At 34.5% G+C, this 27793-nt stretch overlaps 1 long non-coding RNA gene across 1 annotated transcript; it reads right to left on the minus strand.

Moving 5' to 3' along the window:
* Positions 1–4374: 4374 nt before the first annotated feature.
* Positions 4375–27469, minus strand: LOC138693842 (uncharacterized). The gene is made up of 4 exons (XR_011330534.1): positions 27420–27469; positions 20241–20300; positions 15628–15687; positions 4375–4420 (listed from the first exon to the last, which is right to left on the minus strand). It is a non-coding gene; the product is annotated as an uncharacterized lncRNA (long non-coding RNA).
* Between the last annotated feature and the right edge of the window lie 324 nt (positions 27470–27793).

The following is a 27793-nucleotide window of genomic DNA, read 5'->3' on the forward strand; positions in this document are numbered from 1 at the left end:
AACTAGGGGAAAAAGACGAACAGTTTTTTATCTTTTTTACTGTTGCTTATACTTTATTTATATTCTTATTGATAATGTTTGTTATATTTTTATTTCATTTTATTGACTCTTTCTGTTATTATTCAAATATTTTATTGTACTTTATTATTAAATCTGAAAGCCTCTATACCTACTAAGTTGACTATCAGGTGATAGGGCTTCACGCAGTTTAAAACTTCCATACTGCAAGCATTACTTCGAAAACAGTTTTCAGTCTACGATACTTTCAAACGATCGAGACGACAGATCCGCACATATGCTTCATTGAGTGCTTAGTCTTTCGCGGCGCCAGGGCACGCGACAGCCAGTCTGCTGTGTATAGTACGAAGGGAGCGACCGATAGAGTGTATTATTATGAATCTCGGTCGTGAAATGCAAAGCTCTGCTGTAGAAAATGCCGTCTCTCTTGCTCGAGGCACTACTCAACATGTCATTTACTGTTACTGGCCGCTCATTAGAAGATTCTGTTGTCAATGTCTTTGATCTCGTTTATAATAGGCTATTCTGCTTAAAATCGTCCAATCTCTCGGGCCGTGATTCGTTAACTCTATCCTTTGAGTAACCCAACAGGAACAAGTCGAGTATTGAAAAATTAAGATATCTCGGTGTCAACAGGTCTTCGAAGTTAACCGGTCGTCAAGGAAACTTTCCACTAGGTCCATAAACTCAATTCATGTGTGGCATATGGCAGCGTCTTGTTGAAATATTCTTGACCCACCTCTACATCTTCCAAGTTGCTCAAAAACTTCATGAAAATGCGACGGTACTCTGCAGTTTTCACAGACTGGTTAATAAAATTTGGTTCCACTATCCTGTGTGCGGAAATTGCTCACCAAACCACTACTTTCGCTGGGAGCATAGGTGTTTGTTGAATGATATGCGGATATTGGATGCTTTCAACAAGACGGCGCCACATGCCACAAACCAAACGAATCCATGAAGCTAAATGAATGTTTCATTGACGATCGGATAATTTCCAAGAAAATGTGGCCACTGAGATCTCTGGATTTAACAACACCAGAATTCTTCCTGTGGAGTTACTTGAAGGACTGAGCTTACGTCACACGATTCCTAACAATGGACGATTTGAAGCAAAATGTTACACACGAGATCGATGGTATTGACAACAGAGTACTCTAACGAACGTCTAGTAAGAGTGACATGGATTGACATGAAGAGTTACGCCTTGGACAGGAGGGGGGTCAATGTCATCTCTGTAATCCCCCTATAAATTATTCTTAGCATAATTTTTGTTGAAATAAATAAAGCAATGTGTTAATTTTATATTAAACATTCTGCATTATACACAGCCTGTGAATAGGGCTGAGTTTTGGTGTGAATATAAAAATATAATATAATATAATACAATATAATGAATTTATTGATAGATTCCGTGTTTGGTGGAGGAATGGGAAAAGCGAATGTTCAATCGGTTTCTATGGGAAAGCAGTGAATAATTTCCTGGTGTTGCAACGAGAAATGAACGACAAGAATAGGGGTAGTATGATGACGTCACTGAGTGACCCTCTAAAGCAGACGTCTCCAAAAGCGTACTCGCGAGTAAGCCCCTGAACGGAACCGAAGCCAGTACGTGATGAGCACGCTCCGCCTCACCCATCCCCACCTGTACTGTAGTCAATGTTTATGCGCAAACGAAGAGTAGTGGCGGACTGCCATTATCATTGTGTTGGTCGGAGTATTCCACGTTTCACAATGTCTTCTAATCATGGACGTAGTACATTCAAGGATGAATAGGAAGAGAATTTTTTTGTGTTAGTGGGGAGAATGTGAAATACTTAATGTGTTCGAAAATTTTTAACGATGTGTTAAAGTTCAACATGCGACGACAATACTCGACTCTTCACAAAGAATATCATACAATTACAGGCATGTTGGACATGTGAAAATAATTTATTTTGGGGCTATCTGTATAACTGTTGATTATAATAATAATCAGTATAATGCAATACGTTTACACTCAGTTCGGCTTGAAAAACATATAGCTTTCGTTTAATTTTAGGTGAAAAGCGTAGGCCTACAAATATTGATAAATATAAAACAAGAAAATACAAACACAAATCAAACACGTGTCCTCAGTCAGTCTTAAACAAAGAAAAGCTTCTTTTTAGCTATGTTCTAGCTTGGAATATTGGAAAATCAATGAAGCCCTTTACAGAAGCATCATTTGTAAAATCGTGCATACAGGACGTTACAAAAATACTGTGTCCAGAACAAAGTCAAAGTTTAAGAAAATTTAATTGTTTTCAATTACAGTTCAGAGAAGGAATTTCAAGATTGTAAATGTAATTGAATCTGAAGTCGAAACCACAATTAACCAGTTTGTAGCTTACTCACTTGCATTGGACGAAAGCACAGATAGAAATGACAAAGCTCACCTAGCCATTTTCATCCGAGGAGTTAATGAACATTTTACTGTGTCTGAATGTCTTCTAGGTGTAATTACATAATGCAATTGGAGAAGATCTTTTCCAGGCACTGAAAGGCACCATAGAACAGAAGAGGTTGAATTTGCAACGGCTTGTGTCAATAGCAACAGACGAGGCACCAGCTTCATAGTATTTGAAAATAATATAGAAACGTATGATATTTCTTATTCTTTTGATGTTATTATTTGTAAACATAAGCAGACCGTTGCCGCGATCCCCCACTGACTGCTCGCATCTGTTGAGGTACGAGTCTCTTCCCCTTCTCTAGCCTTACATCACACTGTGTTCGGCGGGCAGCATCGAGAGCACGAAAGACGATACGCTTTTTGGAGACCTCTGCTCTAAAGTCTCCCTGTACTTACCCCCGTAACAGGAAAGAAGATCGGGAAATTAAGTGTCCAGAAACTGTAACACTTATTGCTAATTATGATGATGGCGACAATTAAAATGACGATTATTAATGGCCAATGAAGTAACTTATAATGTTGTAAAACTGATATAAATCGTGAATTTGCAAAATATTGCAAAACATGATCTGAACTTTCCAACCACATTTAATACTCGTATTATATACTGGAGCTACATGGTGTGTTTGCAATATTGGACATAAGAGAAATTGTCTTTCTTGTAGCATTAATTTTTAATTAAACACTATAGGCCCTCACTTAATTACTTATGGCTGTTAGAGAACACGAATGTTCATTGCCGCTGTCATACAAGCCTTCTATCGGTCCCTTCCTGAGCAAGATTATTTCAGTCTCTACCATCACATTCCACCTCCCTCAAATTCATTTTAAAATGATCATCATACCAACTACGTCTGTGACTCCCAAAGGTCTTCTTCTCACCTGACTCCCAACTAACATTCTATATGTATTTTTGGATTCACCCATACGTGCTACATGCCCTACTCATCTCTAACGTCTGGATGTATTGTCCAAAATTATGCTACGTAAAGAATACAATCCGTGCATTCTGTATTGTGTAACTTTCTCCATTCTCCTGTAACTTCATCCCTCTTAGCCCCAAATATTTTCCTAAGTATCTTATTCTCAAACACCCTTAGCCCCTGTCCCCCTCTCAAAGTTAGAGTCCAAGTTTCGCTACCATACAGAACAACTGGTAATATCACTGTTTTATTAATTCTTACTTTCAGCTTTTTTGAGAGCAGACTGGATGAGAAACGCTTCTCAACCGAATAATAAGAGGCATTTCCCATATTTATTTTGCGTTAATTTCCTCCTGATTTATGTTTCTATTTGCTGCTGTTGCTCCAAGATATATCCACATCTTCAAAGGATAAATTGCAATTGTTCTATTTCCATTCCCTTCTATGTTCTGGTAACGAGGCATAATGAATTTGTATACTTCTTCTTATTGGGATTTACTTCCAAACATATCTCTTTACTTGTTTCAAATGAAATTCCAGTGTTTTCCCTAATAAACTTGTGGATTTTCTCCTAACTAATTCGCGTCATTAGAATAGACAAGCAGCTGATGAAACAACATTTTAGGTCCTAGGGAAATTCTATCAATACTGCCGTCAAATAGCTGTTCACAAAACAATTAAATTACCGATAATGCATGCGCGAATAACAAATTCTATCTGACGGGAATATGTGTGCCTATGAATGATTATGCATTAAGGGAGGTGGATAAAAAAGATGCAATAATTCGTTGTATCAATTGTGGAGATTGAAGAAAATTGATATATTTAAAGTAATGCATATAGTCCGAAACCGGTATCAACACCTGTGTTCTAAAATGAAATCTATTTTTCAATTTTTTTTTCAGTAAGCACATTTGATACGGGCCGCAGTGGTACTGCTATTAAGGAAGAGCCTCTAAGCAATATATACTATTACCTGTATACATATATATTTACTTACGTTGTTATAGACGCTGGTAATTATTACGTCCTCCCGTGGAACAACCTAGAAGAGGAAAAGAAACTATTATAAATCATGTTAAAAACATAGCACTGCGTCGGTAAATGCCAGCAGTACTTATTGATTTATCACTAATGCTAATAAGAACAAACCAGGAAAACAATCTACTCCCATGTTCGTCAGAACAACTGTAATTAATTCCATCTTCGAAGACCATGGCGTAATAAACCACATCAAAGCATGCATAAATAAGATAGAAACCAATATTCTATTTCGCAATTTTTCCCAATTGTCTATTGGATCAAATATTATTTCCGTGTGAAACGCTTTTGTATTGAAGGTTTCAGTTCAGACTGTGACTCCGACTTGTCCATATCAAACATCCCGCACTTCGAAATTACACTTCCTTACTCCAAGCATGACGCACACAGGTTTGCTAGGATTTGGTCCAACGCCGAACATCGGGTGAATCGCACAACACATTTTGAAAACCGGCGTCTGCGAGACGTTCGCAATGTAAACATCACGTGCTTAACTTACTGCAAAATGAGAAACAGGTAAGTATTGTAATGCCAATTTAAACTGTGACATTGCACAGAGAACTCGCTGTGCAGTACTTGAAAACAAACCAACTACAGTTATTTTCTTCGCAGTTGTTGCGTTTAAACCGAGATATCAGACCATTTCAGGGACAGATGGGTACATGTCGCACACATCACACCGTTGTTGTGTTTTTGACATTTTACTTCAATTACTAAACGCTGTGGATCAAAAGTAACTATTACTCCATTTGACTTCTGGGTATTGCCTCTCATAACTCCATAATTAATCACCATACCATGGCGGTTCTTATCTCGAATTTCATCGCCACAAAGTCGTCTGTCACGCTCCGGTCTTCGAAGATGTCATATATATCAACATATTTGTGCATTGAACATATTGGACATTTGAAATTAACACTTTTTAAGCTAAATGTTTAGAGGAACAAAGGACAACAGTGGACTAAATGCAATATTCCACTGTTTTTATTAATTCTGTTAGTAAGGATTGTGCTTTAGTGGCCTGGTTAGTATAAGCCAGCGTTTCTCAAACTATGGTCCGCGGACCACCTGTGGTCCTCGAGGTCTGCTCTTGTGGTCCTTCGAAAAAGACAGAAGAAAAAATAAAATTCAAACGAATTGCGTATCACACCATAGCTGAAAATCTCAGAGCTTGAAAATGACACAATCATGGCAATCGCCTTTCATTTTTTCCCCAGTACTTACACCAATAGTACAACTTGCCAAATTGCAGCTTTACTTGTTCAAAATCGGACATGTTTTTTTTATTTCTGTTTTCCTGGATGATATAAGAAATTTTAGACTCCGCCTATTTTAAAATCCGGACGAATCAGATCCAGAAATACAAATTATAATACCTTTCTAATTATATTTTTGCAGCCAATCACAAGCAACTTACAACACATTCTGAGCAGTATTGATTCATCGCTTGCCTGTTACTTGTTTAAAATCCTTCTTATGTGGTAGTTGTCCATGTCTCTGTTAAATAGTGTCCATTATACATCTTTGAAAAGAAAGGAATATGATGAGACGCTTCATTTAGGCAGTGCTAATAATTCAGAAGCTGTGTGTGAAGATATTAATATCAGTGATTCTAGTGCCACGAACGAAATATCTAGTCCTAGTGGTAGCTGTTCAAAGAAAAAAAATACTTTCGTAAATATAACAAGAGTTATTTGGAACTTGGATTTACTTGGCGTGGCAATGAGAGTGAAACAAAACCTCGGTGCGTTGTTTGTTACGAAGTGCTTTCAAACGAGTGTATGAAACTCTCAAAATTGAAACACAGAAGTGTAAAAAGTAAACCTGTCGGATTACAGTATTAATGTGAGTACTAATATTTACTTAATTTTTTAATTAACATTTAAATATTATCCAAACTCTAATCGACTTGAATTATTAAAAAAAACTAAAATGAATTTTCTTCTATTAACATTAACTTAATTAATTAATACTAATATAAAATTAATTGAAATAAATTTATTCTAATTAATTAATTACGTTTTAAAATACAAGTAAACTGGCATTAAAATATGCTACAAAAATGATAAATTTGCTTTCGAAGAGAATAAGAATAAGGTGGTCCGCAGATCTGTTCTGACTTAAAAAAGTGGTGCCCACTTTAAAAAGTTTGAGAAACGCTGGTATAAGCGAATTGTGACACTTTAAATATCTGTCCAATTTCTCTAAATGACACCCTGCTACTGAAGCGATACCTTCTGGTAAATACCCGGCTAAGAAGATGGTTTTAATTTCAAATCTACAACTTGTTCAATGCATAAAAAATTGAACAACGTTACAATTAAATGTGATGTATGTAATAAAGAATAACTATGGACTTTTTGTAAGTCATTTAAACATCTCCCATTAATGTATTGAGATCCACCAGCGCATTATCATCATTTAGTAGCAATTACGTTTCTCGAATCTGTGGTTAAACTTCGCTGAAGTTTCAAATTTAACATTAATTATTTCTCTAAATATTCTTCTACGTCGATTATGTTGATAAATATTAAGTTCATCAACACCAGAAGAAGAATACATGCCTTTTTTCTTTTAACAAAACACACTTCAGACAATTTTAGGATCTAAAATAATGCGGTATAACCTCCAAGAGTAGGATAAGAATTTGTTACAAAATTTGTAACAAACCATTTGTAAAATTGTAAACAAATCACAATTATCATGGCCTTGAACCTGTTACTTTCTACTTCACTTACAAATTTACAAGAATGTCTTTGTGAAACAAAAATTTGTGAATTTGTAGATCTGTAACTTTTCTTGCATGTAATTTGTAATTTGTACACTCGTGAAATAGGCGCAAGGTCATCGACCGCAATGAATGACATAACATTGGAATCTGCATTGTGAGCGATGTAGATAAGAAAAAGAAACCGGTTGGTGGGAAATTACAAATGTCCAATCGCCTGCCTTTGTCTGATGTAATGACACAGAACTCGCAGATAACACAAATACACTCCCATTAGTTCACAGCAGTTCAGTAGTTATACAGGTACAGTTATCGGAACTGTTAAGTTGTGTTTTTCAGGATGCCTTATAAATTTTCGACTAAAGGATATGTCGATATTGTGTATATGTATGGTTTGTGCGATGGAAGTTCCTTGCGTGCCGTCGCTGAATATGAACGACGCTTTCCGAACAGAAGGGTACCATATCGAAGGGTACTTACTGTATATGGGGTTGGATGAAAGACTTGATATAGCAAAGGAATGGGAAACAGAAGAAGCGCTAATCGACCGTATTTTGGATGCGGCATAAAGAACAGCCACATGCATCTGTCCCGAGCGACGAGTGCCATTCACGCCCGAGCGCAACAGTGCATTGAAGCAGAAGGAGGTACCTTTGAAAATGTGCGAAAAAATCGACCACTACGTCTAGAAATTTGTCCGTTATCTGTGTCTAAATGAGAGTTAGTACAATGGAATCTCAGAATTTTTCCTGAAATCAAAGAGCAGTATCTCCGTAACCGTTCGAAAACGGACCTATATTCATATGAATATTTTGACTCAGAATTACTTCAGAAGTCGCATCATAAATTTTTTACCTTTCCTCGTGAATCACCCTCTATATCTGAAAATACATTACCTATCAAAACTTCGTATGTAATTGATTATTTTTTACAGCAAAAGTTAATTATAAAAATCATGTATTGCTATTTGTGGTTTGTTTAAAAACTATTTTACAAGGACACTTTAAATTTTTAAATTATTAGGAGCATTAACTGGATTTTGGTATCTTTCCGAACTTTCAAAAACGTCTCCTGTAAAGTTTCAAATTTGCACATATCAGTTTATGGCTCCCCACCACAGGTAGTACATGACCTGTTGTATCCTCTTCGAGAAGATTCGACGTAATTGATTGAACCATTAGATGTGCTATTCCTCAATGTAGGGCATTAGAGGATTTATTTTAATTATTGTAACACATCCTCATTCCTTTAACGGCCCATTTATTTATACCCTGCCATTCTTCTCATGCTTCCTTCATTCTTCCTTTTGTTCACGTTTCACATTCGTAACTTAATACAAGTCTTGATAATGTTTTATAAAGTGATAATATAGTATATCTTCGCAATTAGGATGGCTTCAATACATTATTAAATTCCCATAGTACTGTATGACTTGAGGCTTTCCCGGTGTTTGATGTAGAATAACTTTTCTCGGGTTCTCAGCCAGGTGAGTTGGAGATTTGTTTCCAAGCTTTCGACGGCTAACTCTGCCATCTTCTTCATTCCCTGAAGAAGATGGCAGAGCTAGCCGTCGAAAGCTTGGAAGCAAATCTCTAACTCACCTGGCTGAGAACCCGAGGAGAGTTATTCCCATAGTACTGTTCTACTTGACAATTTTATCTCGCATATCAAGTTCTTGAACAAATGAAAGCTTGAAAACTAAATATGTAAAGCTGTTAACTTTTTCCAACAATTTATTATTTCAACACATTTTGCTCCGTACAGAATATTTTCCACAAAAAACGAGAACTTTAGATGAAAGTTTAAACAGAACGTTGCAGATTATTCCCTGAAGAAGTTGTAAGAGTCAAACAATATACAATCTAGTTGTACCATTATTTTGAATTATAGCTATACTTCCATTAGGTGAATTTCTCTTTAACAAATTCCATCCCCACCCTTCCGTGGTATAACCTTATTTTACAAACGAGGCTCTGGAGACAGAATCATGGCGATAGAGAAAATATGCTGTAAGTACCTGATATGCCTCTCTACACGCTTGGTAGCAGCCCTGCTACTAGACTAGATCCCTATTGGCTGGCAACCAACCGGCAGGAATTCTATAGCTATCACATCTCATAAGGAAGATATAAGCTGGCGAATATAGTTTTAGATAAAATAGTAGAGCAGGTTTATCAAATTTAAGATTGGGGGCATGGAAGTGTAATAAAATTGTCAACGAAGAAGGAGAGCGACTTTGTCCACTGTGCAAAGAAAGGGACTCCTATAAACATATTTTATTACAGTGTCAAATTGGAACATGTACGAAGAAAATATCTACCACCCTCGATGCTAAATCACAACAGGAGCTCGCTTGCATGTCTCGGCCTCATGTAGAATAGAGAATACGAACTAAAGACTGAATGGTTCCTCTTGAAGGCGAGACAGATTAGAACTTCAGCTGTTGAAGTTTGCGACACAAACTGACGAAGGATAACGGTATTTACCCAATTATACACTTTATGTCTGTTTTAGGTTAGGATATATTATATAATGTGTTTTGTTGTGTCATTTTCATTTTAATATGTGTGTTCTTTAGAGAGTGGTTGGATATAATCATAGGTGAGGGGAGTGAAACCTACAAAGTAGAACTTGTTTTAGGTACAAAGCACGTACGGTCAGAAGACCCGTGCATTGGATTTTAGAGAAAATTATGATAATATAAAATCGGTATGTATAATATTACTCAATAAATCCATCTATTTATCTATAAGCTGGCGAATATAGTTTTAGATGTTAGGGTTTTCAGAGGTCCTAAAATTGATTCTGATCTTCACTTGTTAGTCTGTTGTTTATGTTTAAAACCCACATCGCTTAAAAAAAGAAATCTACCCTAAAAAATAATGTCGTCATTGATTCAAAGTGAGTCTGTTCAGGAATTCCTGAAGAATTTCGTTACATCAGAGACGACTAGATCATATAATAGAGTAAGCTTCAGTTCTATAAAATCCTGAGAAATGAAGGATGCTTCAAACAATTCTAAAGCGGAGAGAGCAAAGGGCAGTACTGGAATGAACAGACAGAGGAACAGAAAGAAGGGACTAAAAATTTGGGATGAAAATGTGGCAAAAGTGATCTTTGACAAAAATGAGTCATATTCGAAATTCCTTACCACAGACATACATATAAAGATAAAACTGAATAGCTCATAAATATAAGCAACAGCCTAAAAATAAGTACTCAGAAAGTCTAGACTACCATTGTTATAACTATTATTTTAAATTATTCTAAATATTATTATTACGTATCTATTTTCAATAATTATAGACCTGGTTGAGTATAGAAAAGACCTCAAAGTCTCAGATATCTCAGGTAAAATAAAATAATTTTTTTATTATTATCACTGGTTAATGTTATTGAACGAATAATAAGTGTTTTATACTGTGTTAATAACATAGAATTACCCGTCTGACTAGTTTCTACGTCATTGTCCGAAGCTCAGTCTATTATCATCATTATTATTATTAATATTATCATTATTATCATTAACATTATTATTATTATCATTAACGTAATCATTATCATTATTACCATTAACATGTTCATTATTATTATTATTATTGTTATTATTATTATTATTATTATTATTATTATTATTATTATTATTATTATTATTATTATTATTAGAGTCTGTGTACTTAACTTCGTAGCAGAAGAAAAGCACAGGAAATTAGTCCTGAAACCGTAATATTTTACGAGTATATTAATAGTTTACATCCAAATAACATGAAGTAAGATTATATGAATATTCGAACATGAATTTAAGGATAAATATTTTCTTTAGGTAACTTTCCTTAATAGTACATTATTTAACGAGCCTATAATGATGGTAATTAAGAATCGAGTATGGATATTTATGAAACGAGCGCAAGCGAGTTTCATAATTTTCATACGAGTTTCTTAATTACCATTATAGGCGAGTTTCATACGACTTTTTATGCTCGACCATATTTCTAACTTGAAATTACCGGTATTGAGATGTATACATTTTATTTGTATCTGACAAGGTCGGAAGTGACCTTGTTCTAGGTCGTGAATTGTGAGATGTGCGCAGACGCGAAAGTATTGATTTTTTCCGAGCAATAATAATGTCATTGACCTTGACGTAGTCCCGTTAAAGTTGATAATATTATAATATTATAACCTTGATTATTGAATTCGACATTGAATAACGAGATGACAAATTGAATTTATTTGAATATTATTTACAATTAAAGCTAATTATTATAGTAACAGAACATAACCTTCTGCGACAGTATTGGATTTCCAGCCTCCGTGACAAAGCTAATTCTCTTTCGATTGCATATCCGAGAATAATCGATACTTGCGGTTTTATAATGGTACAAAGCTGACTTGTCATTGGCTGAACACATGTAAGCTGAGTTATCATTGGCTGAAGACCTGTACTTTAATGAGTAGGTGTACTTTAATGACGTGCATTAAAGGACTGCTACCAGTTGTATAATTAGTACATTTCGGCATGGTCGAGCATAAATAATATTGAAACATCACGAAGGAATTTAATTCGATCATTCATCCCTTGACCATGGTCTCTAAAAGCAACGCTGTAGTTTTCCTTATTCGTTATTTTTTCTATAATATGATAGTAATTTTGCTCATTTGATGCAGTTCAAAAATTCATTCGTTAATTCTGTATGATACCGGTTTCATTAAAATTGTTTAAAATTAGTTTTAATAAATTTTTATTAATAAATTTTTTTCTGGCTTAGATGGAACTTTCTCATCCTCTATCACAAGTTTCAACTGATTGCAGTAGCAGGGTTATGAGCATGTAAACTTAAACTAGTTACATTGGTCATTTAGAAAGTTTTATTTAATTATTTATTTATTTATTTATTTATTCACTTATTTAAGTATGCATGTATTTATTTATTCATTTATTTATTTATTTATTTGTTTGTATATTTATTTATTTTGCTAATAATTGTAACATAAAATATAATATATACAGAAAACTTTAGCTCGCCCCTGAAAGAGTAGAACTTGTGCTCAGGGGCGGATTCCTGAACTGAAATTAAGACGTATATAATAAAATTTGTCTTATTTCTACTATGCAATTAGAATATATAAATTTAAATTTACAATTTTTAAATTTTTATAAAAGCCATTCCTAACTTTTTAAATTTAATACTAGAACTATTAGAATTGACAAGATTAAGATATTTAAATATAAATTTGTTATATATTCTTGGGCCTAAATTACTACTATGATTAAATACTGTAGCAGTGTTGCATTTTGGTTCAAACAATTTATACCTTTTGTTTCATAACTATGAGAATATGATTTAGCTTAAAAAACAAAACCCATCACCACAGTCAGAAGTGTGTCACAAGTTCCCCTTTGTTATCTACTCTTTTTCAATCTATGTATTGATCATATTTTGAACGAACTTAGTGAACAGGCATGACTACTCAGAATGGATTTAACTTAAGTCCATCTGAAGATCAATTTAACTGTAATGGGCTTCACAGATGATATTGTTATCATTGGTAAAGACAAAAAACCTGCTTTAGCACTCTTCAATCATGCAGTTAAACAATTCCATGAAATTGGACTAGATATTAACATTAACAAGTGTAAAGGCATGTGTATTAAAAAGGGTCAGCTGTTTGAAGAAAATTTCAACATCTCGTCTGGAAATGAAATAGCTGGTTTGCAAAAAGGTGACTTCATTCGCTATCTAGGAGTCAATTTTTATGACGAGATTAATTTTGATCATCTTTCAACATTGACTAAATTAAGAACAAACGTAGAATTGCTTATTTCTTCACCACACTTATAAGCGGATCAAAAATACATCATTAACACCTCAATCTGTCCTAGACTACAGTAATATATATTATTTCAGACAGAGCTTCCAAAAAATGTTTGTAATAAATTCATTCTGGATGCAAATATTATGATAAGGCGTGTGCTGAAAGAAATATTGCAACTGCCTAACGACCTTCCTATATATATGTTGCATACACACACAAAATTCAAGGGATTAGATTTATTTTGTTCGGCATGGGAATTATACTTACAACATATAAATGCATGTAAGATATTGCTTAAATCAAATAATTCCTTCCTACATGCTACAAGGCAATTAACCCAAGAAATTACATCCTGTCTCACAGCACTCAATATCCCCGAATCACAAAATATTTTAGACAAATACGGCACTGTAGATACGCAAAGGTACGGCAAGTACTAAGATAAAAAGCGTTTGAGAACTGGAGCCAGAAAAAACATAAAGGCACAGGCGTGCTCTGATATCAACAATATACCTCGGCCAATAAGTGGATCCGGAATCACAAGGGTCTTTCCTGTAGTGAGTGGAGGGAAGCAATCAAGATGAATGCGAACGTATCAGCTGTGCGTAGTGTACCTGGCAGGTCTTCGGGCAGTAATCTCTGTCGACGTTGCGACAGGGAGGTTGAAACTCTTGCCCATGTCCTGGGGGACCTATCCACACGGTGAACTTCTACGAAATACGCGGCATCATACAGTAATATCTATAATAGCAACTGCCTTAAGGAACAAAGGCTATTCAGTATATGAAGAAGTACACGGCATATCCAGTGAGGGCAGTAATCGAAGAATCGACATAATTGCATTTAAACCCCCCTCTCTTGAAGGTTACATCATAGACCCTACTGTGAGATTCCAATCGCATGAACACCAGCCAGAAAAACTACACGAGGAAAAAAGGAATATATATGCACCTTTCATCAGTTTTTATAAGGACCAATACCATCTGTAATCAATCGTCATTACGGAACTAATGAGAGGAGCTCGTAGAACCATATCTCGATTCCTAGTCGACTTCTGTAAACATTTTGGCCTGTATAAAGATATTTTAAGAGACCTAACGATTGCAAAACTCAAAGGATCAATTACAATTTTCATGCATCATATATATGGACCAGGACTTTAATTCGCATCTTCTCGACGTTATTTCGTTTTATTAGCATGTGTTTCAACATAATTCAAATTGTTATTTTTCACTCTAACAACAATATATCACTAAGCCTCAAGACATTTGCTGTATTTATTGTATCATGGTACTCTTTGTCAATGGCAACCTGTAGTGGTTACAGGATAAAATGATTAAATAAAATATTTGACCTTGGCGGGGTTAGTTTCTTCGAAGTATTATGAAATCTATGATATTGTTATTTATCCCATATGTGAAGTAGTAGTTCATTACAGTTTATGAAATGGATAGAAAGAACCAAATACAATTAAAAAATATTCATGCTGTTTTCTTTTATGAAGCAAATATGTTTATCGTTAAACTGTACCTCTTGTTACAATGGTTATGGCTTTAAATTTATTTTTATTAAAATATATCTCCAAAGAGGTTATGAAATGATATTTTGTCCCTTGAAATTTTTAGTAAAACGCTAATGAGTGAATAAATTGTGTGCAGTTTACTTATGTACACCGTCCAGTTCCACAACAGCTTTAAGCAAGAGAACAAACAGAATAATTGCTTATCACATGTGGAAATGTCTTAGAGAAAAAACGACGCAGGTGAATTCGAAATGCCCCTCTCTACATGTACACAACTTCCACTCTAAAGGTGCGGTCACACGTCGCTACATTTGCAGCGCTGCAGTACAAAAAACTGCGCAACTCTTGTACTGCGATGTGTGAACAACGGTGCAACCCGAAAAGTAGCGGCTGCCGAACCTGCTGCCCGCTACTTTTCCATGCTGCGCGCTGCTTAATAGTAGCGACGTGTGAACAGGGTTCTCAGGGTTGCAGCCGCAGCATTTTTGATATCGGTTTTGTTGAAACTTTTGCTGCGGTTGCGACCAGTGTTACCACCCAAATGTGCGAATGACACTTTTATTGTAGGGATATATTTTAATGTTAAATGTGATGAAAATAAATTATTTGTAACAGTTATTAAATACACAACACAGTCTGAGCATAATTGCTGACGATATAATTCATTTTTTAAATTTTCCGTAGCGTAGTTCCAAACAGGATGGTTGCCAACATTGATTAAGTGAATATACTGTTGGTTATCATTTAAGTAAATAGGCGTTTTTAAAAGCTTTACAGTAAAAATAATGTCAATTTTGAATACTAGATACGACAGAAAAACAAATAATAGAAAAGGAATCTTTCGCATGAGTTTCTTAATAATGCGAACATAACCACAAAATGTATATCGAGAAGTTAACACGCAGATAGAAACCTGCAGCATGACTGCGGCTGCAAAAGTAGCGCCTTGTGTGTGAACAGACTCGCAACCTCCAGTTGCAACTTTTGCAGCACTCGGGTTGCGCAGCACGAAAAGTAGCGTGCAGCGCGCTACTTTTGGCTTACGTGTGAACACGACACGCAACTTTTGCAGCTGCAGTACAAAAGTTGCGCTGCAAAAGTAGCGATGTGTGACCGTGCCTTAATTCATGTAAGGGTTACTCACCCACTGCCTATATCCTGATGTGTCATAGCTCTCCTCATGCTCGTTTAAGTCAGTGTTATCCTGCGAACGAAATGAGGAAGAAGAATATCAGGCATGGTACAAAATTGTGAAATCATTTTCAGGCCTAAAGAATTTTCCAGAACGAAAGATGCGTACACATTTTAGTAGGGTGGAATGTAGACTTCAGTGTTCTCAGAAAACGCCCAATGTCCAGAAATAGATTTATTTGAAATGTACTATGGCTTTCAATCAATCTCATAGAGTTATCTTGCCTAACATCTTAAGAACAAGAATACTATGCTTAATAGTAAATAAAAAGAACCGTCAGTCTCAGCAACAAAAAGTATCATAGAAAATTAAATTATCAAACCTCAAGAAATCTGATAATATGACTATCATAGACATTAATCATGTACCTAAAGCATAAAAGGTTTTCATATTTCAGTGCCAAATACAGAAATGATGAAATTTAGTAATGTTGGGTGTTTAAATTTTCTTTTTCTTTTATTACTATTTCTCAATTATGTTTTGTCTAAGTTTTACAACTTATCTGCAAGTACATCTATTCATATACAAATTAAAAATTAAGTAATTCATTTCCCTATATACCTAACCAAGAAAAACTACAATAAATATTAACAATATTTAACAAGGCAGCAGAGGAATATATTGTAAAGAAAAGAGAGTGAAACAGGAAGATGTGGCAAAAGTTATCTTTGACAAAATAAGTCATAGGCTATTTGAAATTTCTGTCCACAGATATATAAAGATAATATTTTATAATATTAAATGGAGCAACAGTCTAAAAGGTAGTAAGAACAAAGCAAAGACTATTACTAGTATTATTACTATTATTATTATTATTATGATTAAATTATTATTATTATTATTATTATTATTAATACTATTATTAACATTATTATTATGTATTTTAATTGCAGTCCTGGTTGAGTGAAACAAAAGGATTCACACAATAAAAAACTTAGGTAAAAGAGAATAAAAAATAGTATCATCTTGATCAATGTCTGCATTATCATTAATATTATTACCACTATTATTATTATAATAATAATTATTATTATTATTATTAATTTTGTTATTATTATTATTATTACTATTATTACTTACTTACAAATGGCTTTTAAGGAACCCGCAGGTACAATGCCTCCCTCACATAAGCCCGTCATCGGTCCCTATCCTGTACATGTACAAAATTAATCCATTCTCTATCATTATGTCCCACCTCCCTCAAATCTATTTTAATATTATCCTCCCATATACGTCTCGGCCCCCCAAAGGTCTTTTTCTCTCAGTCTCCCAACTAACACTCTGGATTCGTCCATACGAGCTACATGCCCTGCCCATCTCAAACGTCTGGATTTAATGTTCCTAATTATGTCAGGTGAAGAATATAATGTCACAAGTTCTGCGTTGTGTAATTTTCTCCACTCTCCTGTAACAACATCCCTCTTAGCCCAAAATATTTTCCAAAGAAACTTATTCTTAAACACCCTTACTCTCTGTTCCTCTATCAAAGTGAGAGTCCAAGTTTCACAACCATACAGACAAACCGGTAATATCACCGTTTTGTAAATTCTAAATTTCAGGATTTTTGATAGCAGACTAGATGACAAAAGCTTCTCAAACAAATAATAAACGCATTTCCGATATTTATTCTGATTTTAATTTCCTCCCGAATGCCATTTATATTTTTATTACTGTTGCTCCAAGATATTTCAATTTTTCTAGCTCTTCGAAGGATAAATCTCCAATTTTTATATTTGCATTTCGTACAATATTCTCGTCACGAGACATAAACATATGGTTTGTCTTTTTGGGGTTTACTTCTGAAAATATCGCTTTCTTTGTTTCAAGTAAAATTTCCGTGTTTTCTCTAATCCTTTCTCGATTTTCTCCTAAGATATTCACGTCCTCTGCATAGACAAGAAACCGATGTAACACTTTTAATTCCAAACCCTGTCTGTTATCCTGAACATTTCTAATGTCATAATCTAGAGCGAAGTTAAAAAGTAAAGGTGAGAGTGCATCTCCTTGCTTTAGCCTGCTATGAATTAGGAAATCATGAGACAGATGCTGGCCTATACGGACTCTGCTGTAAGTTTCACTGACACACATTTTAATTAATCGAACTAGTTTCTTGAGAATACCAAATTCAATAAGAATATTATATAAATCGTCTCTCATAACCGAATCATATGCCTTTTTGAAATCTATGAATAACTGATGTACTGTACCCTTATACTCTCATGTTTTCTCCAATATCTGTCGAATACAAAGTCTTATTAATAGTCGATCTATTACGCCTAATATAGCACTAATGATGTGCAATAATTTCATCTACATATTGAGTTAATCTTCCCAAAAGAATATTGGACAAAATTTTGAACGACGTCAACAAAGTTATTCCTTAAAGACACTACAGTTAGTCTTGTAGCCCTTTTTAAAAATAGGTACAATTATAGACCCCTTTCATTGTTCTGGTATAATTACCTTTTCCCATATAGCAAGTACAAGCTTATAAATTTCGCTAGGCAATGCGCTTCCGCCGTCTTGTATTGATTCTTTTGGAATTTGATCGATAACTGGAGACTTGTATTTTTTTCAGATTTTCTATCTCAATTTCGACCTCAGAAAATGTTGGTTCGGATATAAATGGCTCAGCAGTTTCTATCTGAAATTCGTATCGATCATTTCTATTTGACCTATGTACATTTGAATAAGGAATATGCAAAAGGGACCAAGCCCGAAAATGTAAATTTTAAGAACACAACATAAAACCTTTTTGTATGGATCTGGATTTATAACAGTCCAAACATGTTGATACACAATTTAATGTGTACATTCTATAAAAAGTGGTTCCTTTTAATGCCGAAATCCAGAAAGAATGTATGGAGAGCCAGAAACGGATATAAACTCAATTTGCAAAGAAATATGGACTTGATCGCTTTTGCAAATTCCTGATTCATTTAGTAATTGCCAACAATAGTTTTTCTATCTGTTCAGAATTGAATGAGAAGAGTCTGCAAGTAAGTCACCATTCCAATCCTTACCACATTTATCCTTGCCTGATATCCGTTCTTAAATCTCTTTATACCCTCATATAAATCTCGAATGTTCGTATTGTTACTATTTGTTTCTATCTCATTCAGTTTTTCTTTCAAGTAAACTCTCTTTTTATTCCCGTTTATCACTGAAATAATTGTCTCTATCCTCCTCAACTAGATCCTGTAAGAATTGCTTGTTTCTTTCTTTCTACTACCGTGCAACAATCATCAAACCACGATTTAATTTTCTTAGTTTCATAAAAACCTATTCTCTGCTCAGCTGCAGTTTTGATACTATCTCTGATATTTTCCCACATACTATTAACATCTAACTCTTCAACTTCATCAGAGCTTTCTTAAGTGGAAAACCTATTTGAAATTTCGACCTCGATAATGTTGCTTAGTTTCTTTTCCCTTTTATTTCAGGATATTGAATCTACTAATATTAACTTGTTGCTCTACCCGCTTGGCTATTATTATTATTATTATTATTATTATTATTATTATTATTATTATTATCATCATCATCATCATCATCATCATCACAGGAAATAAATTACTCCTATAATCAATATATTTTAGATTGATAATCTATATCCAAAAAATATTAAACAAGATTTTATTAGTATTCGAACATAAATGCAAGGATATTATCTTTCGGTATGTTTTCCTTAAATAACAGTGAAACATCACGAAGGCATTTAATTCGATCATTCACACTTTGGCAGTATTGTCTAAAAGTAACACCCTAGTTTTCCTTATTTATTATTTTTTCTATATGAAAGTAATTTTGCTGAACGCAGTTCAGTAATTCATTCTTTAATTCTGTATAGTACTGAATTTGTATTTATTTATTTTTTTTTTTTAAGAAAGGAACAAAATGTTTCTACTGCAGTCAGATGAGATCTCTTCAACTTTCTTGCGTGGCATACACCGATTTGTTTAGATGGAACTCCTTCATCCCTTATCACAAGCTTCAACTGATTGCAGTAGCAGGATTTTGAGCATGTAATCTTAAACTACTTATATTGATCACTTACAACTGATATGTTTCAGCTTAAAACTGTACATTTGGCCTTGGCGGAGTACTTCCTTCGAAGTATTATGAATCCGTAATATTTTTCTTGATAGCATATGTGAAGTAGTAGTTCATTACAGTTTACGAAATAGGAAGAACCACAAAGAACTAAAAAAATATTGATAGTTTTTTTTATCACAAAGGAAATTTCTTCATCGTAAAATTATATCTCTTGATAAATGATTTTGGCTTCAAAATTAACTTCATTAATATATCTCCAAAAGCATTATCAAATAATACTTTCTCTCTTGAAATCTTTAGTAAAATATTAGTAAGTGATTAAGTTGTGTGAACTTAACTTATGTACACCGTCCAGTTTGATAACAGCACTAAGCTAGGGAACGAATATAATAAATGCTTATCAAATGTGGGAATCTATTAGAGAAAAACGATTCAGGTGAATTTCAAATCCCCCTCCCTACATGTACGCAACTTCCATACTACTTCAAATACATAGAAGAGTTACTCACCTTGTCATGTCTCGAGGCAAAGGATTCTGTTGTTGGATCTTGCTTTGTATCGGAAGTATCCTGCAAAACGAAATTAAAAGAAGACTAGTAGGCATTTTACAAAATCGTGGAATCTTCTTCAGGCCTAAAAAAATTTTCTAACACTTCGTAGTAAGTTTAAATGTAAACATCAGTGTTCTCAAAAAATCCCCAATGACCAGAAAAAGTTTTACTTGAAAAATGTTGGGGTCTTCAATCAATCCCACGGTATTCCTTTTCCCATCATCTTATGAATAAGAAGAGTATGCATAATAGTAAACGAAAGGAAACTTCAGTCTCAGCAACGACAAGTGCCATGCAAATTGAGGAAAGCATTTGAAAGAAAATTAAATTATCAGATCGTAATAAATCTGATATTATGACTACCATAGACCCCAATCACATCCGTAAGACATATAAAGACTTTTATATTTCAGTGTTCAATACATATAAGAACCTTCAAATTGAGTAACGTAAAGTGCTTAAAATTTTATTTATTACTATTGATATTTCTCAATTACATTTTGCCTAAAATTTATAACTTACAGTATATCTAAGAACTTCTACTCAAATAAAATTAAAGAATTAAGAAACTAAATTCTCTATATTCCTGTTACTAACACGATCCGCAATAAATATTAATAATTATAATGAAGACAGCCAAGGATTATACTATAATGAGAAGACAGCAAAACACAACGGGAGGATTGAGAATTTGTATGAAGATGTGGCAAAAGTGATTTCTGACGAAACAGTGCCATATTTGAAATTTCTTTCCCCAGATGAATTTGAATAATTCATAAAAAAAACCAGCACCAGACAAAAGAGAACTAAGAAGAAAATGCAGATTATTTCTATTATTGTTATTACAAATATCATAATTATTATTTTAAGTACTATTATTATTATTATTATTATTATTATTATTATTATTATTATTATTATTCTTCCAATTCACTGCGGGCTAAAGCAGGGAGATGCACTAACACCTTTACTTTTTAACTTCGCTTTAGAATATGCCATTAGGAAAGTTCAGGATAACAGGCAGGGTTTGGAATTGAACCGGTTACATCAGCTTCTTGTCTATGCGGATGACGTGAATATGTTAGGAGAAAATCCACAAACGATTAGTGAAAACACGGAAATTCTACTTGAAGCAAGTAAAGAGATAGGGCTGGAAGTAAATCCCGAAAAAACTAAGTATATGATTATGTCTCGTGATCAATATATTGTACGAAATGGAACTATAAAACTTGGAGATTTATCCTTCGAATGGGTGGAAAAATTCAAATATCTTGGAGCAACAGTAACAAATATAAATGACACTCGGGAGGAAATTAAACGCAGAATAAATATGGGAAATGCGTGTTATTATTCGGTTGAGAAGCTTTTATCATCTAGTTTCCTATCACAAAATCTGAAAGTTAGAATTTATAAAACAGTTATATTACCAGTTGTTCTGTATGGCTGTGAAACTTGGACTCTCACTTTGAGAGAGGAACATAGGTTAAGGGTGTTTGAGAATAAGGTGCTTAGGAAAATATTTGGGGCTAAGTGGGATGAAGTTACAGGAGAATGGAGAAAGTTACACAACGCAGAACTGCACGCATTGTATTCTTCACCTGAGATAATTAGGAACATTAAATCCAGACGTTTGAGATGGGCAGGGCATGTAGCACGTATGGGCGAATCCAGAAATGCATATAGAGTGTTAGTTGGGAGACCGGAGGGAAAAAGACCTTTGGGCAGGCCGAGACGTAGATGGGAGGATAATATTAAAATGGATTTGAGGGAGGTGGGACATGATGATAGAGACTGGATTAATCTTGCACAGGATAGGGTCCGATGTCGGGCTTAAGTGAGGGCGGCAATGAACCTTTGGGTTCCTTAAAAGCCATTTGTAAGTAAGCATTATTATTATATTGGGAGTAAAAGGGCACAGTACATCAGTTATTCGTAGACTTAAGAAATTCATGTGACTCTGTTAAGAGAGACGTTTTACTTAATACTCTTATTCAATTTATTATTTCCAAGAAACTAGTTCCATTAATTAAAATATGCCTGAGTGAATTTTACAGCAGAGTCCTTTTAGGCCAGTTTGTGTCTTACGCTTTTCAAATTCATTGGGTGTAAATCAACGAGATGCAATATCACCTTTACTTTTTAACTTCGTTGTAGATATGCCATTATGGAAGTCCAATAAAACTGGGTGGGCTTGGAATTGAACGAGTTACATCGGTTCCTTCTTTATGCGGATGACATGAATGTGTTAGGAGAAAACTCATAAACGATGAGGCACAACACGGGAAATTTAGTTGAAGCAAGTAAGGAGATAGGTTTGGAAGTAAATAACCCCCCCAAAGTAGTTGATTATGTCTCGTGTCTAGAACATGGTACGAAATTAAAATATAAAAATTAAAAATTTATCCTTTGAAATGTGGGATAACTGAAATACCGTGGAGGAAGAGTAACAAAATATAACTGACACTTGAGAGGAAATTAAACGCAGAATAATATGGGAAATGTTTGTTATTATTCGGTTGTTCTGTATGGTTGTGAAACTGGGACTCTCACTTTGAGAGAGGTATAGAGGTTAGGATATTCGAGAATAAAGTGCATAGGAAAATATTTGGGTCTAAGAGGAATGAAGTTACAGGAGAATGCAGAAGTTACACAACGCAAAATTTCACGCATTGTATTCTTCACATTAAATGAATTTCTTTGAGATGGGAAGTGCATGTAGCACGTACAGGTGAATCTAGAAATGCATACAGAGTGTTAGTTGGCTTGAGGGGAAAATACCGTTGGGGAAACCAAAGTGTACTTGGGAGGATAATATTAAAATGTGGTCCTGCATACGAATGGGCCCTCAATTAATTTTCTGTTTTTGTTTCTTTCTACGTCAGAATTGAAAATCTAACATTTAAAACAAAAGTTTGTTGTCGATAGAAATAATTTCAACATTTTACAACGATTTCAAGTTAATATTATGAATTGCTCTTCTCTGGCTTTAAAGTTACGGTAAGTAACATTGAACGTAAAAATAATCATCATTCTAAAATCCAGAAATAACATTTTCAAGCAAGTCAAGATTTTATTTATCCTGTAAAATTATGAGTTCGGAATTGGCATCCCTAAGCGTGGCAAAAATTATGTTTATTTAACGACGCTCGTAACTGCAGAGGTTATATGAGCGTCACCAGTGTGCCGGAATTTTATTCCGCAGGAGTTCTTTTACATGCCAGTACATCTACTGACATGAGCCTGTCGCATTTAAGCACACTTAAATGCATCTACCTGGGACGGGGTCAAACCGCAACCTCGAGCACAGAAGACCAGAGCTATATCGACTACGCTACCCTCCGCATGGTCACAAATACATTTGAGGGAGGTGAGATATGATGGTACAGTAGGGACTGGATTAATCTTGCTCAGAATGGAGACCGATGTTCTGCTTATGTGTGGGCGGCAATGAACCTCCGGGTTCCTTAAAAGCCATTTGTAAGTTAGTGTCATTATTATATTATTAATATTATTATTATTATTTTTATTATTATTATTATTATTATTATTATTATTATTATTATTATTATTATTATTATTATTGAGTTTGGTATTCCCAAGAAACTACTTCGATTAATTAAAATCTGTCTCAGCGAAACGTACAGCAGAGTTCGTATAGGTCAGTTTCTGTCAGATGAGTTTTCAATTCACTGTGGGCTAAAGCAAGGAGATCCACTATCACCTTTACTTTTTAACTTTGCTCTAGAGTATGCAATTAGGAAAGTCCAGGATAACAGAGAAGGTTTGGAATTGAACGGGTGACATCAGCTGCTTGTCTATGCGGATGACGTGAATATGTTAGGAGAAAATCCACAAACGATTAGGGAAAACACGGGAATTGTACTGGAAGCAAGTAAATAGATAGGTTTGGAAGTAAATCCCGAAAAGACAAAGCATATGATTATGTCTCGTGACCAGAATATTGTACGAAATGGAAATATAAAAATTGGAAATTTATCTTTTGAAGAGGTGGAGAAGTTCAAATATTTGGGAGCAACAGTAACAAATATAAATGATACTCGGGAGGAAATTAAACGCAGAATAAATATGGGAAATGCGTGTTATTATTCGGTTGAGAAACTTTTATCATCCAGTCTTCTGTCAAAAAATCTGAAAGTTAGAATTTATAAAACAGTTATATTACCAGTTGTTCTGTATGGCTGTGAAACTTGGACTCTCACTTTGAGAGAGGAACAGAGACTACGGGTGTTTGAGAATAAGATTCTTAGGAAAATATTTGGGGCTAAGAGGGATGAAGTTACAGGAGAATGGAGAAAGTTACACAACGCAGAACTGCACGCATTATATTCTTCACCTGACATAATTAGGAACATTAAATCCAGACGTTCGAGATGGGCAGGGCATGTAGCACGTATGGGCGAATCCAGAAAAGCATATAGTGTGTTAGTTGGGAGGCCGGAGGGAAAAATACCTTTAGGGAGGCTGAGACGTAGATGAGAAGATAATATTAAAATGGATTTGAGGGAGGTGGGATATGATGATAGAGAATGGATTAATTTTGCTCAGGATTGGAACCAATGGCGGGCTTATGCGAGGACGGCAATGAACCTCCGGGTTCCTTAAAAGCCAGTAAGTAAGTAAGTAAGTAATTAAATAAGTAAGTAAGTAAGTAAGTAGGTAAGTAAGTAAGTATTATTATTATTATTATTATTACCACTACGTATGTGTTTGTACTAATTATAGATCTAGATGAGTGGAAGAGGAGGTTTGTAACCTTTGAAGCACTGTTATCATAATATTGATGCCAAAATATGAAATATATTTAGTTTCCATATTATAAAAAAATGCACAAATTCAAATTAAATCCCTACTGTTCTCCCCATATCAACAAAACTTGGAAAACTACAGCGTGAATATCAATAGCTATATCTTTTACGATAATAGTATCTTCTGTATTTTTAACTTTAGCATTACATCGATTTTATTTATTAGACCAGTTTTTTTTTTCTCCTGAAAAGTTATGTTTTTTTGGGCAGGGCATAGTTGCGCCCCACGGTCAGATAAAATGCAGCAGATAAAAAAGGGTCCCTGTTTTGTGGCATAGTTGCGCCCTGTTCCCATCAGGTAGAGAAAAGGGGATGACATAGTTGCGCCCCGATGAAATAGGTAGAGAAAAATACACTACGGAAACCCGAGCCTTGTAATCAACCAACCTTATTGATTTCTTATGAGATTTAATATTCATTATCGATACCGTTAAAATGAACACCATGAAGTTGGCAATATTTTGTTAACTATATTTATACTATTTATGAATAGATTATCGATAGCCTACCGTTAAAATGAACACCATGAAGTTGGCAGTACTTTATTAACTGTTTTTCTACTGTTTATGCAGTAATTATCAATAGCCTACCGTTAAAATGGACACCATGAAGTTGGTAGTACTTTATTAACTGACATATTGAAATGAATGACCTGTTGGAATATGGGGCCTAAGCAGTCTTGACATTTTGTTAGTGATTTTCACACCGTCTGTTGCGTATATAGAGGTTAATTTAAAATGAATGTTAAGTTTAGTGAAAAGGGTAAAGAGTTAATAATTCACAATGGTTCTAAGTTTCAATTTTCGAAACCCTATACCGTAGGGTTAAGATATCGATGTACAAACAAAAAATGCAGTTCATTTATTGTGTGTGATCGATAAAAAAGTGTTACCGGTATTTTAAATAGTAAAATTGATCATATGCTAGGGCTACATGATTTCAATGCAGCTATCACTGTAATATTTGTATGTAATTTGTTTATATTATGACAATAACTCTCGTGTGTACTATGTCCATTGGGGCGCAACTATGCCATGTCCATTCAGCTACCTGGTTTCTTCGGGGCGCAATTATGCCATGTCCATTCTGCTACCTGGTTTCTTCGGGGCGCAACTATGCCATGCCTAGGCCTCCCAATTGACAGCGGGGCGCAACTATGTCATATCGTTTTTTTTATTTACACTACTTATCTATCTCATGTGCAATGTGTCAGCTCTTTCCAAATTATATACTTAATAGGGATATACAGTCTATAGCTCATTTCGAATCTCAGTTACGAATAAGAACTATTCTTTCTTTTTTTTCCAGGGCCGTATTCATAGACATTCTTAGCGCGGACTTCCGGTGGATGATCGGCGAACCAACGTTTTTCGTATTCATAAACCAGTGTTAGCGATATAATATAATATGAATTCCGTACAAGTAACCAGTCGATAGCCGGGGCTAGTTTAGCATTCTCGTAGCGCGGACTAGCGAAATGTCTATGAATAGCATCCTAGTCTTCATATTTATATGTGTAAAAACAATGGAGATATTTGATCTTTTCCACTGTCAAATGCTGCTTCATTAAACAAAACTTCAATTAATTCATGGTGTTAAGACAAAAAAGGAGAATATCGCCACAATATTCCATGTTATTTGAATAAAAGGGGCAGAAGAGGGCGCAAGTATGATGTCTAAATTCTAACAGTTACTGTCAATCAAAATATTTTAACCAAATGACACCTTCCTCAAGCTCAATTCTCTGTTCAATTGGCAGATGTTCCGTGAAGAATCACACACAATTACGGCCTCCTGAGTGCTAGTCATCAGTTTTGAGGTATGCAGATTCCCATCCAGACGAGGGTGACGGGCTTTAAAAGTATTAAAATTCCAAAGCATGGAAAGAAGGAAAGTTGAAAATTCTGAGTTGACATCTGTGTCATATAAAAGAACCCTGTTCTTAAAGAAGAGAGTTCTTAGCAAAATTTATGGGCCATTTCACGAAACTGGAGCTAGCATAATAGGAGCTCATATAATCTGTTATCATATCATTAAGTTCCTTAAAATTCACCTGACAAAGAAAGAGAACATCACAATGGAAGTCTTGTTTGCGAATAAAAGCAAATTTCGAAGAATTTTACATTGAAGAAACATTTACCATTCACTTCGCTTACAAAGAAAAACATATAATGAAAAATAATATTTTATGACATCGGTTTTTTAATATTTGGAATAATATTATACTAATAATTTCAAAAATATACACTTTCTTCAAATTATATTGTATTAATAAATAGTTTAATAATATAGTGTAAAGTGTTCCACGTACCGATTTACGTTTCCTACGTCTGGAACACAGGCGAAACCACGACAAAAACCGGTGCTGGAAACGTAAACAATTTACCATTATGAGTACAGGAAATCCTAGAAAGTAGATGTTCTTCGAATAGGTGCTTTAATCTTCAAAGATATCTGACCTATCATATTCTGTTAGTATAAGCGAAATTTCTAACCACGCCATAGGCTAAATAAAAACCAAAGATGTAACTATTTGACAAACTTTTAAATGGTTCCGTTAGTTCTCAATAGGAAACACTATTACTGGGATAGTTAAAGATGAGTTAGGTAAAATGCTGACGTAATTTAGGTATTAAGTATCTTCATAATTAACAATATCAGCGGTTTCTCGCTGAATCTAGTACT

Source organism: Periplaneta americana, unplaced genomic scaffold (assembly GCF_040183065.1).
Source record: "Periplaneta americana isolate PAMFEO1 unplaced genomic scaffold, P.americana_PAMFEO1_priV1 scaffold_23, whole genome shotgun sequence".
Taxonomy (NCBI): Eukaryota; Metazoa; Arthropoda; class Insecta; order Blattodea; family Blattidae; genus Periplaneta; species Periplaneta americana.